This window comes from Polypterus senegalus, chromosome 6 (assembly GCF_016835505.1).
Source record: "Polypterus senegalus isolate Bchr_013 chromosome 6, ASM1683550v1, whole genome shotgun sequence".
NCBI classification, from domain to species: Eukaryota; Metazoa; Chordata; class Cladistia; order Polypteriformes; family Polypteridae; genus Polypterus; species Polypterus senegalus.
The window spans coordinates 84,346,228-84,360,816 of NC_053159.1; the positions used below are offsets into that span (position 1 = coordinate 84,346,228).

Genomic DNA, 14,589 nt, shown 5'->3' on the forward strand with positions numbered 1-14,589 from the left:
CCTGTTAGAAAATGGATGGATGGTTGAATGGACAACAGAAGCCATGTTTATTAAAATCACAGAATGAATGTGAAACCTTCATAAAATAGATTAAATTTAATATCATATAAGTTCCCTCATTTAATTTCTACAAGTGAAAAAGACTGCAAACGTGGAGTCAACTAGTTATCTTACCATGCTTTCACAGCATGCAAAAATCAAGCATTTCTAGTTCTAAAGTAATCAAATAATGGGATAAAAGTGGTAATAAGAAAAGCCCTTTTTTGCCTTTAAAGTCAAGATTTTTCCCTCTTTATCAAAGTTAAACTTCGCAAGATTTTTAATTAATTGGTGGGGTATTACACTTAAATTCGAGCCCTGAATAGTATTAGAATGGCTGCTTCAGCACACCAAAATCAACATAACTGACATTCTGCAGGGTTACTTAGCACTAGAATCATTGAAGCCTACAAAAAAACTCGTAATCCCAGGCCACCTTAAATTTCTTCACACCTCTCAATTAGCGTCTTTTGTTTTGCAAATGTGTCAATCAGCACAAGCAGCCAGCTATTCCATTCCCCCTACTGCCGCAGCTCTAGCCAGACAAAAAGTACTCCCACCTCAAGTCCGTTTATCTGGGTGTGAGGTGCCTGGAGTTGCATTTCATGTGTGTTCCATGTCTACAACAATTTGTGTAAATGTAAGATGACAGGAAATGTGAGGCAAGAAATGTTGAACACATACCTAAAACAGAAACTTTTCTCATGTTATAGTACTAACGACAAAATTTTGACATAAACTGTATAATGTGTGAAGTCCAAATATCAAAAGAACACTTTCACAAAAGGTACAAGTATAACAAAACAAGTGCGCTTTAATTCAAAAACATAACTGAAGAAAAAGAAATTGTACAACGCTGACACGACTGCTTGAGTGGTGCAGCGGTAAGAACTGTGGACTCATAATCAGGAGGTTGCAGGTTCGATTCCGGGTGTTTCCTAGATTTACCATTTTGAGTAGTGAGCTGCTCTTATTATTACTATTATAGAATAAAACCATACATTTGATATGAGTATGTAACAGCCGGAATAAATTTATGGTACTTGCAAAAAAAGGTTACTGTTTCTATGAATCGACATTTTCGATTGCCATTTTCACATAAAGACATGCTATAACAGAGGTGAACTCAGATGAGGATGAGGGTTGTACATGGGAGAAAGAGAACAGATGCCCTCCCTACAAGAAACGTCCACTCACACATAACAACAACACAGCTGCACCAGGCATAAAGGCGAAAGATGGCACCGTTTGGATGCAGCAAAAGGTTGGCCATCACCCTTTCAGTGAATCTGCCACATGCATATCAACGAAACAGCTGGGCTTACAGCGCTCGCCAAGGTATTGTGCAAAGTTCAGTTTGGGATTATGTTTCTCGATGGTCTTTATAAGAAAGACATTTACATGTTACTTACATAAATGCCACATCAAATGTTGTTTACCTATATTTATTTATTTATCTTTCTACTTTCTTCTGTGTTTGATTGACACGGTAATGTTAACAAAGTACATGTGCAATGCCACTACTTGTTTAGGAAAAGATCATTTACGAAAAGGGCAACGGCAGCTTCCCTGCAGGTATAGACACTTCAGTACATAAGCAACTCTCGATGCTAGTGTTTATCCTAACACAGGGTCACGGGGGTCTGCTGGAGCCAATCTCAGCCAGCACAGGGCACAAGGCAGGAAAAAAAACTCAGGAAGGGCTCCAGCCCACCACAGGGCACACATACACACACTAGGGACAATTTAGGATCGCCAATGTACCTAACCTGCATGTCTTTGGACTGTGGGAGAAAACTGGAGCACCCGGAGGAAGCCCACGCAGACACGGGGAGAAGATGCAAACTCCATGCAGGGAGGAGCCGGGAAGCGAACACAGGTCTCCTTACTGCGAGGCAGCAGCACTACCACTGTGCCGCCCACACCAAATACTGTCTTGTTTTAAAAGCACAAGTTTTTTTCGTTACTTTTTGTTGTATCTATGTATGTTTATTAATATGTTATTTAGAGTTCACATACATATAAACCCTGCCCAGATAAATGCATTTAAAAATTATTTTCTTGTGTAGCTCAAGAGTTTTGCACAGTACTGCATTTGTCATATAAAACATTTAAAACTGAAAAACGTTCTCTGTTTTTATTCACATGTCAAAAAAATTGAGCTCTTATACTAGCTTACAATGTTAGATACTGGGAAAATCAGCAGTGATTCAAGAAGGAAAATACAATGTTCTTTGAATTACCATATTCAAAGGTAGGATGTTCCACAAACTGTGACATAATGATTAAGGTAAATGCATTTTTAAGCCAATTTACTCTATCTCTGGGTCATAGACGGAACAGGGAAAATTTGTGCAGAGCTAAAAAAAATGCCTTTGTTCTTTTTCTTTGGAACATTTATCAACATTTCTAGGAAATTCTCATTGTCCAAATGAAGTATCTAAATGTTTTCGTGTTTTGTGGATGGGCTGGTTTTTGCTTCTTAATATTGTACTTTATAACCACACAAAGGTATTAAATTACATTGATCTAAACTACTGAAAAAAAGCATATATCATTATAATAATAATGTTTGTTAATTTTCATGAAATATCCAGTGCAATGAAAGTAAGGCATGGACTAGCTTCCTGGTTGGGATGAATGGCTCTTTGCCTGGCCAAAAAGTCCATCTAATGGTCTAAGTCTAAGAAGTCAATGGAGAGACATTCTGTCCAGGATGGCTAGGGTTACCTTTCACTGGTAGAATCAAGAAATGGAAGAACAGGGGGTGAACAACTATCAGAGCTATATACTCCCTGCCCACAATATAGTAGGTGGCAGCACTCTTCTGTTATATCACCCATGTGCATGTCTTCACACCTGGCCAAAAGTCAGAAGACAGTATGAGGGATGAAATGACAATGAAATAGGCAAAGATAAAAACTGACAGTAAGAACACTCTTTCTACACCACTAACGTACAATTAAAAAATAAAAGGGCTAGGTTGAACACAAAAATTTTGAGAACTTGAAAAAGTCAAAAATAAAGGGTTTTGCAAAGTCACAAAATAAGGTTTGTTCATTTGCAAAACTTGGATACACCTGAGATTCTTGGGCAGATATTTATACCTGTTCTAATAACAGCAGTATCGATGCATACTCTGAGGAACTTTGGGCTATGTTACCACAAAGATAATTCATGCAAACAGTGAACAATTGTGGTGCCCAGAATAAAACTAAATAACAAAAAAAAATAAATTATTTATTCACAAAACAAAATATCACCTTAAATTCAAACTAACTAAAATCTAAAACACTATTAAGATACAAAATGCTAGATTTAATGGAGGATATGGCATAAAAATATATCAACAATATTAATTGTAACACCTAGGATGAGTGGAAGACAAAGAAAAGTGACATTGATTTAGAAACTGTTTTGAAGGTGTTTTGTCTTGAACCTGGCACTTGTGTGGAGTGCAGCTGTGTCAAGTGTTTAGGGACCACAGATGCCCCCTATTGACCACATCAAAAAAATAAAACCTTCCTGCAGAGCCTGAAAATAAAATAATGTTTTTTGTTGTATTAAAGACTTTTCAAGTACTTCCAAGTATTTTTTTTACTTGTTTTTTAATTGTGGAGCATACCAGTTTACATAAATCAAAAGTGTCAGGTAGAAAATAATATTTTACATTTAAAAACATACTTAAATATATGTGTGTAAATTAGTGTATATTAATGCACACAATTACAGTATTATACTCAATTATCTATTCATACATTAATCCATCTTTTAAATCTGCTTATTCAGTGCAGGGCCACAAAGCAGCTGTATTAAATGAAAATAAGTATTATTGGCAAGTCTTCTGCAAAACAAGTAAACAACTGAAATGCTTAAGTCATCTTAATAATAACCAAATAATACCGAGCAAATGAAGAGAGCGGATAAAAGGAATGTCAGTAACGAGCAGAGACTCATTTTACTGGTATTCAAATATTCAAAAGCTACTTTTATAAACTGTGTGAAGTTACATGACTGGACATATTACTTTCAGATATTTGTCCATCCATCCATTTTCAAACCCGCTGAATCCGAACACAGGGTCACGGGGGTCTGCTGGAGCCAACTGTGTGTAAAAAAAAATATATATAGCCAACAGTATTTAGGTAATGCTGACATTAAGAATTATGTCCTTTCAATGAAATTCCATCACAAGAACGTCTGTATGATTTATGTCATACTTATGTTTCTCCTGTCATAGTGTATATATTAGTTTTCAAATCTGAAGTCATTAATAAGGGTAAAAGCAACTGGCATTTGGGTTTACTATTAACCAAACTGAAACATCTTCCTCTGTTATTTCCCAGCCCTTTCCATATTTCTTACATTTGACTATATTACAACTTTTGTAAAATATTTTAAAGTCTGTTATCTAAGTATCGTATATCCTACAAAAAATGTTCATAAATTAAATAACCTGTAGAAGCTTGCATTAAAGGATTTCAATCCAAAATGTCAATGATATGATGAATTTACATAAAAGTTACACCCAAATTGTAGCCAAGCAAACAGGTGTCCCAAATTGTACACTATGTCCTTAGTAGCTGGCGCCAAAATTCACATTAAAAGAAATAATAAAGTCTGCATGAGCAACATAGTGAAAATATCCTTCCATTGGCTTTTGAGTAGATACTGTTAATTGTCAAAAAGCCATAAAAACACCATCCAGTTATTTACACTGATTGACTGAAAAGGTGAACATTTACACTGCTGACTATGGTCACAATCATATGAAAACAGTCACAATGAAACAGTCATATGTATTTAAAATGGAAATAGGTAGCAATGAACCTTGTAATACAACTAAATGAATAACAGCTTTGTCTGTCTCAGAATATAAAAAAGAGTGGGAGATATAATTACTTGACCTATCATTCTAATGGATGCTAACATTTACAATACCACAAAGATATTTACAAATTGGCACTCAAGAAAGCATTATTTTTCTAGTAAATAATTTGAAAGTTTATTATGACTTCTATACCTTTATTAATAATGCGGATTTTTCTTTTCAGCACAAGATTGGATAACTAGACCAAAAATTCACCTCAGAGCTTCTAAAGATTTGCGGGTATAAGATGTTATGCTTCCACCTTTATTTAATACCATTTAAAAGCCTCAAAAGCTACTATAAAATACAGTATGTGTATGTTTAAATACTTAGTCTGAATGCCTAATAAGTAGTGGAAGAGGATTGTACATTACCTTCAAAATAAGTGTACAGTTTATAGTATAAACGGCTAATAAGTAGTGGGAGAGGATTTTACATTACCTTCAAAATAGGTGTTTATTCAGCTGCTCTGGGAGCGAGATGGGAGAGTGGGCGATTTCAATTGCGCAGCCTTTATAACTGGAGATAGCTTGGCAGATTTGTCACATTTGTTAAACTGTGCCCTGGCTACAATACAAGCCAAAAACATGATGATCAAGCCAACCCCATGTTTAATAGTTGGAGAGGTGTTCTTTCCAGGAATTCCTGAATTCCTTTTCCTGGTACCCTTTATTCTCCAAACATACCTTTGCACAATGTGGCCAAAAAGTTCTACTTTGACTTCAGTCCACAGGACTTGTTTCCAAAAGGCTTCAGGATTGTTTAGATGTTTATTTGCAAACTTCAGGCACTGAATTGTATAGCTAGGATGCAGGAAAGGTTTTCTTCTGCTGAGTATCAAATGAATATCACATTTGTTCAGGTGTCACTGCACAGTAGAACAATGCACCACCACTCCAATGTCTGCTAAATCTTCTTGAAGGTCTTTTGCAGTCAAATGGCAGTTTTTATTTGACTTTCTAGCAATCCAAAGAGCAGTTCTTTCGAAACGTTTTGTCTTCCAGACCTCAACTAATCCTGTTAACTGACATTTCTTAATAACATTACAAACTGAGGAAACAGCTACCTATATAACCATATGTGGCCTTCTCCAGGAGTCCTGCTTTGTGAGAATCAATTATTTTATTTTTCAGAGTGCTAGGCAGCTGCTTAGTGGCGCCCGTGGTTGCTGATTGTTGGGACAAGGTTTGAGGAGTCAGAGAATTTATACAGCTTTGCAATTTGTATCACCTGGGGTTTCTTAATGATGACTGTGAACAAGCCATAGCCCTGAGACCTGGTATACGTTACCTGAGACCTCAAATATCTTGGAGTGCCCAAACTTTAATATGGTGCTCCATTCCTTTTTTCATTGTACAATTGTACAAAACAATAACAATACACTAATCTTGCATACAATAGTGCAAAGAAATGTGTCATCTTTAACTTTAAATATTTTGGTGATCAGTCACTCAACTATTCATAGTAACAGACATTTTAAGCATGGGTGCCCAAACTTACTCTGTATATATGGTGGAAGATGAGCCCAGCTACAGACAGACACAGACAGCTTCTCACACAGATATGTGCTACCAAACATGCACAAGGTTCGAGCCGCATTTAGACGGACTTTTTTTGTTCTTCAAAGTCACCAAAGCGCCGTGCAAACTCAGTGCGCTCAGTTTATCAGCAAAGTGCGTATTTTGGGAACACCGTAGTGACGACTTGGTTCAACATTACTTGGCAACAGGGAAAGTGGGGCAAGTTGCACTGGTGCATTTGTGTCTCCCATAAAAGCAGCTTCACTTGAAATCACTTTGTGATTGTGCACGGGTAAAAACGTCCACTGAAGTGTCAGATTCTTATTTAATTCTTCTGCTTTCTGTATCTTCTGCATTGCATTCAGGTCTTTCAGGTTACCCTGATGTTTTGTCTCATAGTGCCGTCTTAGATTAAATTCTGTAATTACAGCCACATTAGCTCCACAAATGAGACACACGGGTTCAGTAAACATATACTCAGCCTCCCATCGGTTTTTAAAGGCTCTATTTTCAGAATCAACATTTCTCTTCAGCATCGTGTGAACTAGCTTCGCAATAACTTGCAGCATCATAAGCTAGACTTGATTAACGCGGTAAGTGTTCAGCAAGGCAGCTGAAGCGCTGCATTATGGGATCTGTAGTTTATTGTGTTACCAGCGCTTCATATACCCGGGCCATTAATAACAATAATACAGTATATAAAATGATCTCGCGGGCCGGATATAATTACACGCCGGGCGGATGTGGCCCTGCCCTTGAGTTTGACACATATGGACTAAATAGAACTTGAAAAGATATATTTTTTCAAATGTGATCGCGTAATTCAGATAGAGTTGACGTGCACTACAGCCTGCATGCCTCAATAAGTCATCCTCCCCACGCTCTTACTTTTTTACCGTTCATCTAATGAATACACTGAGTATGGCTTTACCAAAACAATCATTGATGGCGAATAAAGTATCCATTATTCGAGTATGTAGATCGGGGTGTTAAAGAAGCTATGAAAAAGAAAAGGGAACATTTTAAAAATAACGTAACATGACTGTCAATATACAGTAATTGTTTTGTGAGTTTTACTGAGTGTTGCTGTCATCAAGGATTTGATTATCATTATTTCTTTCAATCAGGTTCGTATTTGTAGGATGTGTTGTGTTCAAGTTACATTCCGTGTTTGTCAATCGTTGTAAAGATGACAGGTTTCATTTATCGATTCGTTTCTTACTGCATCAATAAACAGCTCGTCTTCTTCTTTATCTGAGACCCGACACACTGCATGCACGGGTTTTTTTTACACTGTCTTCCTTTAGCGGGACATTGACTTTTTCCACCGTGTGCTTTGTTTCCACAGTAGCTGCATTTATGAATATGCTTGTATGTATCAGGCGCTTCATATTTTTGCTGCCTTTTCAATTGTGTAATTCGTTTTTGTTCAGCTCTTTGGAACTGTTCCTTTTTGTCTGTGCACTGCGTCAGTTCACGTGAGCTGCTCGGTGTACATGCATCAAAGTTTCCCAGCTGTGCTGGTGCCATGTCATGCTATGTCCATGGCTGTATCTAATGTTACCGAAGTCCCGGCACTTAAAACTTTCTCTCGCAGTTTCGCTGAGTTTGTGCCAAACACCACCCTGACCATCTCATCTTCCTCTGCATAAGCACAGTCCTTCACCCGTGAATATTTACCCGTGGCAGTTTGCTATTGGATTGCCGCTGACGGACGGCCTTATATGGGTAGGCACTAAATTACAAACGCCAGCGGCACCCTGTCTATGAACTTAATTTAAAGTTTAGGTTTACATCGTGCTTTGTTTCCGAAGTAGCAGAACTCATGAATATGGCTGGATATGTCACTTTCGCCGCTTCTTATTGTTTCGCTGCCTTCTCAATTATATAATGCATGTTTTCTTCAGCGCTTTTTGGGCCTCTTCCTAGTTTTCTACGTACTGCGTGATTACGTGGAAGGCGTGATGATGTCACATGAAACTCCGCCCCCACGGGTTTGAAGCTCATCTCCATTACAGTAAATGGAGAAAAACAGCTTCCAGTTATGACCATTACGCGTAGAATTTCGATATGAAACCTGCCCAACTTTTGTAAGGAAGCTGTAAGGAATAACCCTACCAAATGTCTGCCTTCTACCTACACGGGAAGTTGGAGAATTAGAGATGAGTCAGTCAGTCAGTCAGTGAGGGCTTTGCCGTTTATTAGTATAGATATATTGTTTACTCTATTAATAATACAACAGAATAGTAGACTAAGATTCAGGCTGATCTATCTTATCCATAAGTTTTACATTACAATTAAACATTTATCCTATAGTTAACTAACTTACTAGCAGGAGAAATTATTAATTCAAAAAACTTAGATTCAGGCAGTAAATAGGTCTCCACAAGAAAACAAACTTTCAGTCAGAAATAAAAAAACAAAAAATTAGCCTAGCTACAACTCACAATTTAGATTGTTAGTGGTACCTCATCTTTATATCCATTAAAATATTTTGCAAAGTATTGTTTCTAACAAGCCTTCTTCTGCATGTAGCAGCAATCCTAAGCTAACCAGTGGTTGCTATATTCTGTTTTTGAAAATTACGAGTTACTTTGTGCTGTATCGCCAAAACACCAACAGTAGAAAATTTGATAACTCTCCTAGTGAGTCATTATGTCTAATGCATGCATAAGAAAGGTGCTTTAATTTGTGAGGTCGACGATACAAACTTACTCACACTTTTTCTCATACACATACACACAAAATGCTCCCACTGGCAGTGCAAATGCACATTCGATGCCAGGGAAAACATCAGTTTTAAAACTGCAGGCTTACTAATTGGCATCACTCATAGGATTCCAAAAAAAATAAATAAATCAAATGACTTGAAATTATTTTCAGCTAAACCACAGCAACTGCTCAGCTGCACCATTATTTTTTAGCAACCCACTTTCACAGTTATCAAGATAAAGACAAAAGAACTAAAAAAATACTAAATTTGTAAAACTAATGGGCTCCTTCACAGGTCAATTAGAATTTCTGGAAACTACACTTTAATTCTTATAAATTCCTAAAAATTTCAATCTGTCTTTAATGATACTATTTTTACACAAATAAAAGCATGGTGAAAAGGTGGAACAATTTAATGAATTCAAGGATAAAGTTCTTTACTCTCAGTGGTAGACCAAAGGACAAGGATATTTCGAGATAACCTGATCTGCAGGCCTTTCATTTAGTCTACTGTCTTCAAAGAATTTGCTGGAAGTATTTTCACTGGTTGTTGTGAATTCCCTCCCATTTTCTCCAAAACAAGCTCAGAAGGCTGTGGGCAAGTACTTACCCAACAACGGTTAAGGTACGGTTTGCATTGAGCATTTACCAGCATAGTTAAGAATTGCCTCATTAGGATGAACTGGTCTTCGATAGTAAAGAATACCAGCATCATTTCTTTCATATCTGTCAAAAGACAGTACAATCTATTTTTCTATATATAAACTATATCTGACCGAGGTGGCATCAGTAAAAAACAACAAAGCCCTATGATTTTTTGAATGTAACATCAAAAGCTATAAGATTGAGCACACTATCCTGGAGTAGAGTATGTTGTGTGCTGTACAGAGTAAGGGTAAAATCACAACAAACATTAAAATTCCCAATATGGCTCACAGCCTATTTCTGGTTAAAAAAAAGCAAAAGTTGAAGCACCAACCATCAGAATGCACATACAAGTCTAAGTCCGCATAATGCAAAACAGCAAACATTAACATCATGTTTACATGGTGTAGCTAATTGAGGAACAGTCTCAATTGAAGACAAAAGAATACAAGATAGTCATATGTCATTTGTTCTTTAAAACTGGATTGCCTACAAGGATATGTGATGTGCTATCATTCAGAAAATTTGCTGCTTCTTTCAACCCCAAATTAAGTATTCCATATGCTGCTGGTGTAAATGTTGTGGCAGGACAACAGAAAAGTAAACTGTACAATGACAAAAGAAGGAGTCTTCTCCTTTACACTTCTGCAGTATTAGGCTACTTCAGCCTTTTGTTGTTTACTCCAGTTACATTTGGATCAATAATTTGCATGCAAAGGTCCAGTTTGTTCAGCACAAATGATCAAAAAATATAACAATCTCATAACATTTTTCAAATTCAGTATCTGGTTTAGTTTTTCCTTGCCTTTAATGGAACATGCGTATAGGGCTTCTATTGACTAGTATTTCCAAACCTATTAAGTCTACAGTTTTGATTCTGACACAAAACTAAGCTTCATAATAACTCTTTAACCCTACCACAATAACTAAAACTACTATAAAAAGAAAAAGCTATAATATCAAAAGCATACCTTGAATGGCTGCAAAGATTATATTATATTAGCGGTAGTAATGACCATTTGGAAATCTACACAGACTTGTGTACCAGTGAAAATTCAGCGTTACTGTGGTTTGTAAAATGAAAAAGGGTGTTCAATGACTTTTGGCATATAACTGAAAAGCAGTAGTTCAAAATTTACGGACAGCCTGTAGATAACATAATGCCTAATGACTATACCCACAAAAAACTGACCAGAGTGTTTAGTGCGCTTAGCACTGTAATAGACTAATCAAGCATTTTAGATATGTAGCCAAAGGAGATGTCATGTAAAAAAAAGACAATATTTTCAATCTTAACTACTCACTGTGCAAAGAACTAAACCAGCTTGTGTTGCAAGTAAACAAAATATATTTTCAAAAAGTAGCATTTTTATGTTAAGGTTAAAAGTTTATGAAATATCATAAAATTTAAAGGTGCAAAAAAGCAAACTAAACATTCAATAAGAAAAAAAATTAAATATTCCATTTTAAACACTGAACAGACTTAATTAAATATATTATACAGATTTAATTAGTATTTGTGCATCACAATCATAAAACAGGTTTTTGTCTATTCACACCTTGCTGATAAAAAATAGCCATATGCAGACATCTGTGCAGCTACAGATTTACTCTGCTCTTCCTACCAGACTTGCATCATGTGACTCTGACAAACTGTCTGCAGTAAAAGTAATCCAGCTGAGCTCAACGGATAAGCTTTGTTTTGCTTTTCAAACAGCTAGCTACATGTGAGATACAAAAAGCACATGAAGGAACTCAAGTGAGTTCTTTCCATAGATTTTATTAAGCATGGAAAGGCAGTGTCCATATTTCTCAGAATAATTTTTCTCTTAAATCACAGGCACGTAGTGCAAGGTTGTCAAGCAGGTAGTTTACCCGAAGCCCATGCAGTAGTACTCAATGTATCTTTACTTCTTAAATGTTACTGTTTAATAATTTATACACTTCTTATATGTTCTTCAAATTCTTTTATCAAAATGTTTTACTACTTAATAACTTATTTTATAAATACTACATTTTATTTTTTTCCCTTGCACTCAGTGAGTGAAGCCACTGGGTAATCAGCTACTTTTAAAATAATAACATTTAACATTGTGTGTCATTGTTATACACGCATACGTTGCAAACATTTTTTTTATTTTACTCAACTTTTGTATTTGTGAATGCATCTTTAATTTAAACATTTCTATTTCATTTTTCATTTATTTGCCATAACCTGTCAATCATCTTATAGTGACACAGATATTTACCAAAAGAGCACTAAAAATCTAACGTAATTCAAAGAACAATAATGCACACTGTACTCCTTTCTGGCTGCCATGAAATATTAGGTTTGTAACATCCTGTTAATACAGGAAGATTGGAATACAATAGATAAATGCCCTGCTTCCACAAAGCTTTAAAAAATAAATATGGGATTCCAGTGTTTTAGCATCATTCCTTTGCATTTTTCAATAATCCTACATTAATACAGAAATGTAAGAAAATCTAGCAACGTGTCTGTTACTGACAGCACTATACCAAATGCTCTTGCTGGATGCTAAGAAGATAAAGAAGAAGGCAGAGGTTTAATTTCCAAAAAAGGATTAGGGGTTCAACAGAGAGAACAACACAAAAAACAGTAATTTTGCCCAATTTACAAGCCAAATTAATGATCTGACAAGCCATTCGGGTAATCAACGTGGGATTAAACATTTATTTATGATATCACAGTAAACCAAAAAATATAAAGAAGCAGATTTAATGGTTCTCACTCAGCAAGGAGTTACCACAACTATGGAATCCAATACACTGAAAATTAAGAAACTGATACAGCTTACAAGCCTTATCAATAATTACATTTTTAACAAGCAGTTTAGTTTATTAAGGTGGGAATTAACATCTGTTCATGAAGCCCAAATAAACCATGAAATACAAAGAAGTTATGTTAACTTTTCCAACACAGAAAGGAGTTACCACAATCATGGAATCCAATATTCTTCAAATTAAGAAATTGCCTTAATTTTGCAATATTTCTGAGATGGAGAAAGCTGTCTTAAGACAGTGTTACAATATTACATTTTGGGTGGCTTCATTCCAGCCCTTAAGTCTTTTAAGGTTAAGAGTATTCAGTGTTCTTACTAATCACTAAAAGAGCTTTTATTTTTCTTTCTGGAATTAAACAAACTTGATCACTCACCCACAAATGAATCTTATATAAAGCAGTTAATTAATGATGTAACTGAAGAAATATTATTTTGTTAAATTATAGATTTATCTGGTAACTTTAGCATTTAAATGAAGCTTAACATTGTGCTCCCAAATTGCAACTCACAATACACATACACAGAAAAAATAATTGGTGTTAATGCAGACAGGGTTACTTCTTTCAGACTTGTAATGTACACTGTGTATTTAAAGTGCTTTGAAAATTCTGAAGTACTCCAATTGAAAAACAGTGTACAACAGGTGCAATAAAAAGTTACGTCTGTGTACTAGAATGTTCAGGTCAATTTTAGGTATCAATCTTAACAGGGTCGTTTCTAAGCAGACATTTAATGTTTTACCTACTTTGGTCATATCCGTAAAAAAATACCCCTTGTATTCTAAGAATAAGACAAATAATCCAGCAGAGAAGCTTTCTCTCTGATGCTTGCACATGCAATCTTTTTCCACTGATGCAGTCTAAGGTTATTAGTGACAATGTGGATATAACTGGTGCAACATCCTGGAACTGTTTTTGAATACGCTTCTATGTTTCAATACTATGGGCCAGTGCAATGTCCACAGCACTGCAGCAACTAGCTACCCTAATTTGCACAACTCCTTCAATACAATTTATAAATAAAACAAATAAAATACAGAAATGATGCAAAGAAATCCTTGAAAACTGAGATCACACTCTTTTTTTTGCACTAAGATTATCGCTCCTTAACTGCTTCAAGTCAATTAACCCACTAGAACAGTTGTAAACTGTCTTTGATTCAACAGCTAAGACTATTAACAGGAAACATATGACATCATAGTCATCAAACCACTGCAGGATTAGTAAGGAAACAATTAGCTTCTTAGAGCTAAACTCCCCTTCTCCCAGAAAAGAAATGCAACCTGCACCCAGAGACAGCTTAACTTCAGCTGGCCTAAAAATAGTCACCTGAAACATATGGAAGAGTGGCTAGTCTGCCAAATGACAGAAAGTAACATTTTATAAAGATTTCACTCATGTTCAGTAACTGCCACTGTATTGCTATTTAGAACAGGTGAGGAACAGCCATGTTCTGCCTCAAACGTTTTTTTTGTTATCTTGCTAAAGTACTTTAATAATAGGCATCTGTATTAAATGACAATATTTATTATTTCATAAGCTTACTTTTGCTTCATTTAATAAAAGATATAAAATAAAATAAAAAATAGAAAAGAACAAAAACACTGACTGAGAGTCTTGCAATTTACTAAAATATGAAAGATACATAAAAGTACAAAACCCAAGACTATAAAAGGCAGAAAAAACTACTATACATAAAAAATGCACACACACATCATACAATATATTTGCTCATTTTATGCCAAAAGACAGAAACTGAATGTACATAAACCAATGTTATTAATACATTTTGAGCATATGGGTTTAATTAAACCTATGAAATACATAATGCATATAAACACTAGGGCAGTCCCACTAAACTTCACAATTAAAAAAATGTCTGTAAACATGAAACTTATTAACAGCAAACATGTTAAAAGTTCAAATTCAGAGGGCCTCAATGACAAAAATGTAATGCACAATTAAAACACATGCATACATACAGGATATATTTTTGTGTC

The 14,589-nt window shown here is 35.5% G+C and overlaps 1 protein-coding gene across 5 annotated transcripts in view; it reads right to left on the reverse strand.

Annotated features, from left to right (window-relative positions):
* The window catches only part of hdac4 (histone deacetylase 4), a 532,842-nt gene that overhangs the window by 455,796 nt on the left and 62,457 nt on the right, over positions 1-14,589 (reverse strand). The gene's annotated exons all lie outside the window — the stretch shown is intronic.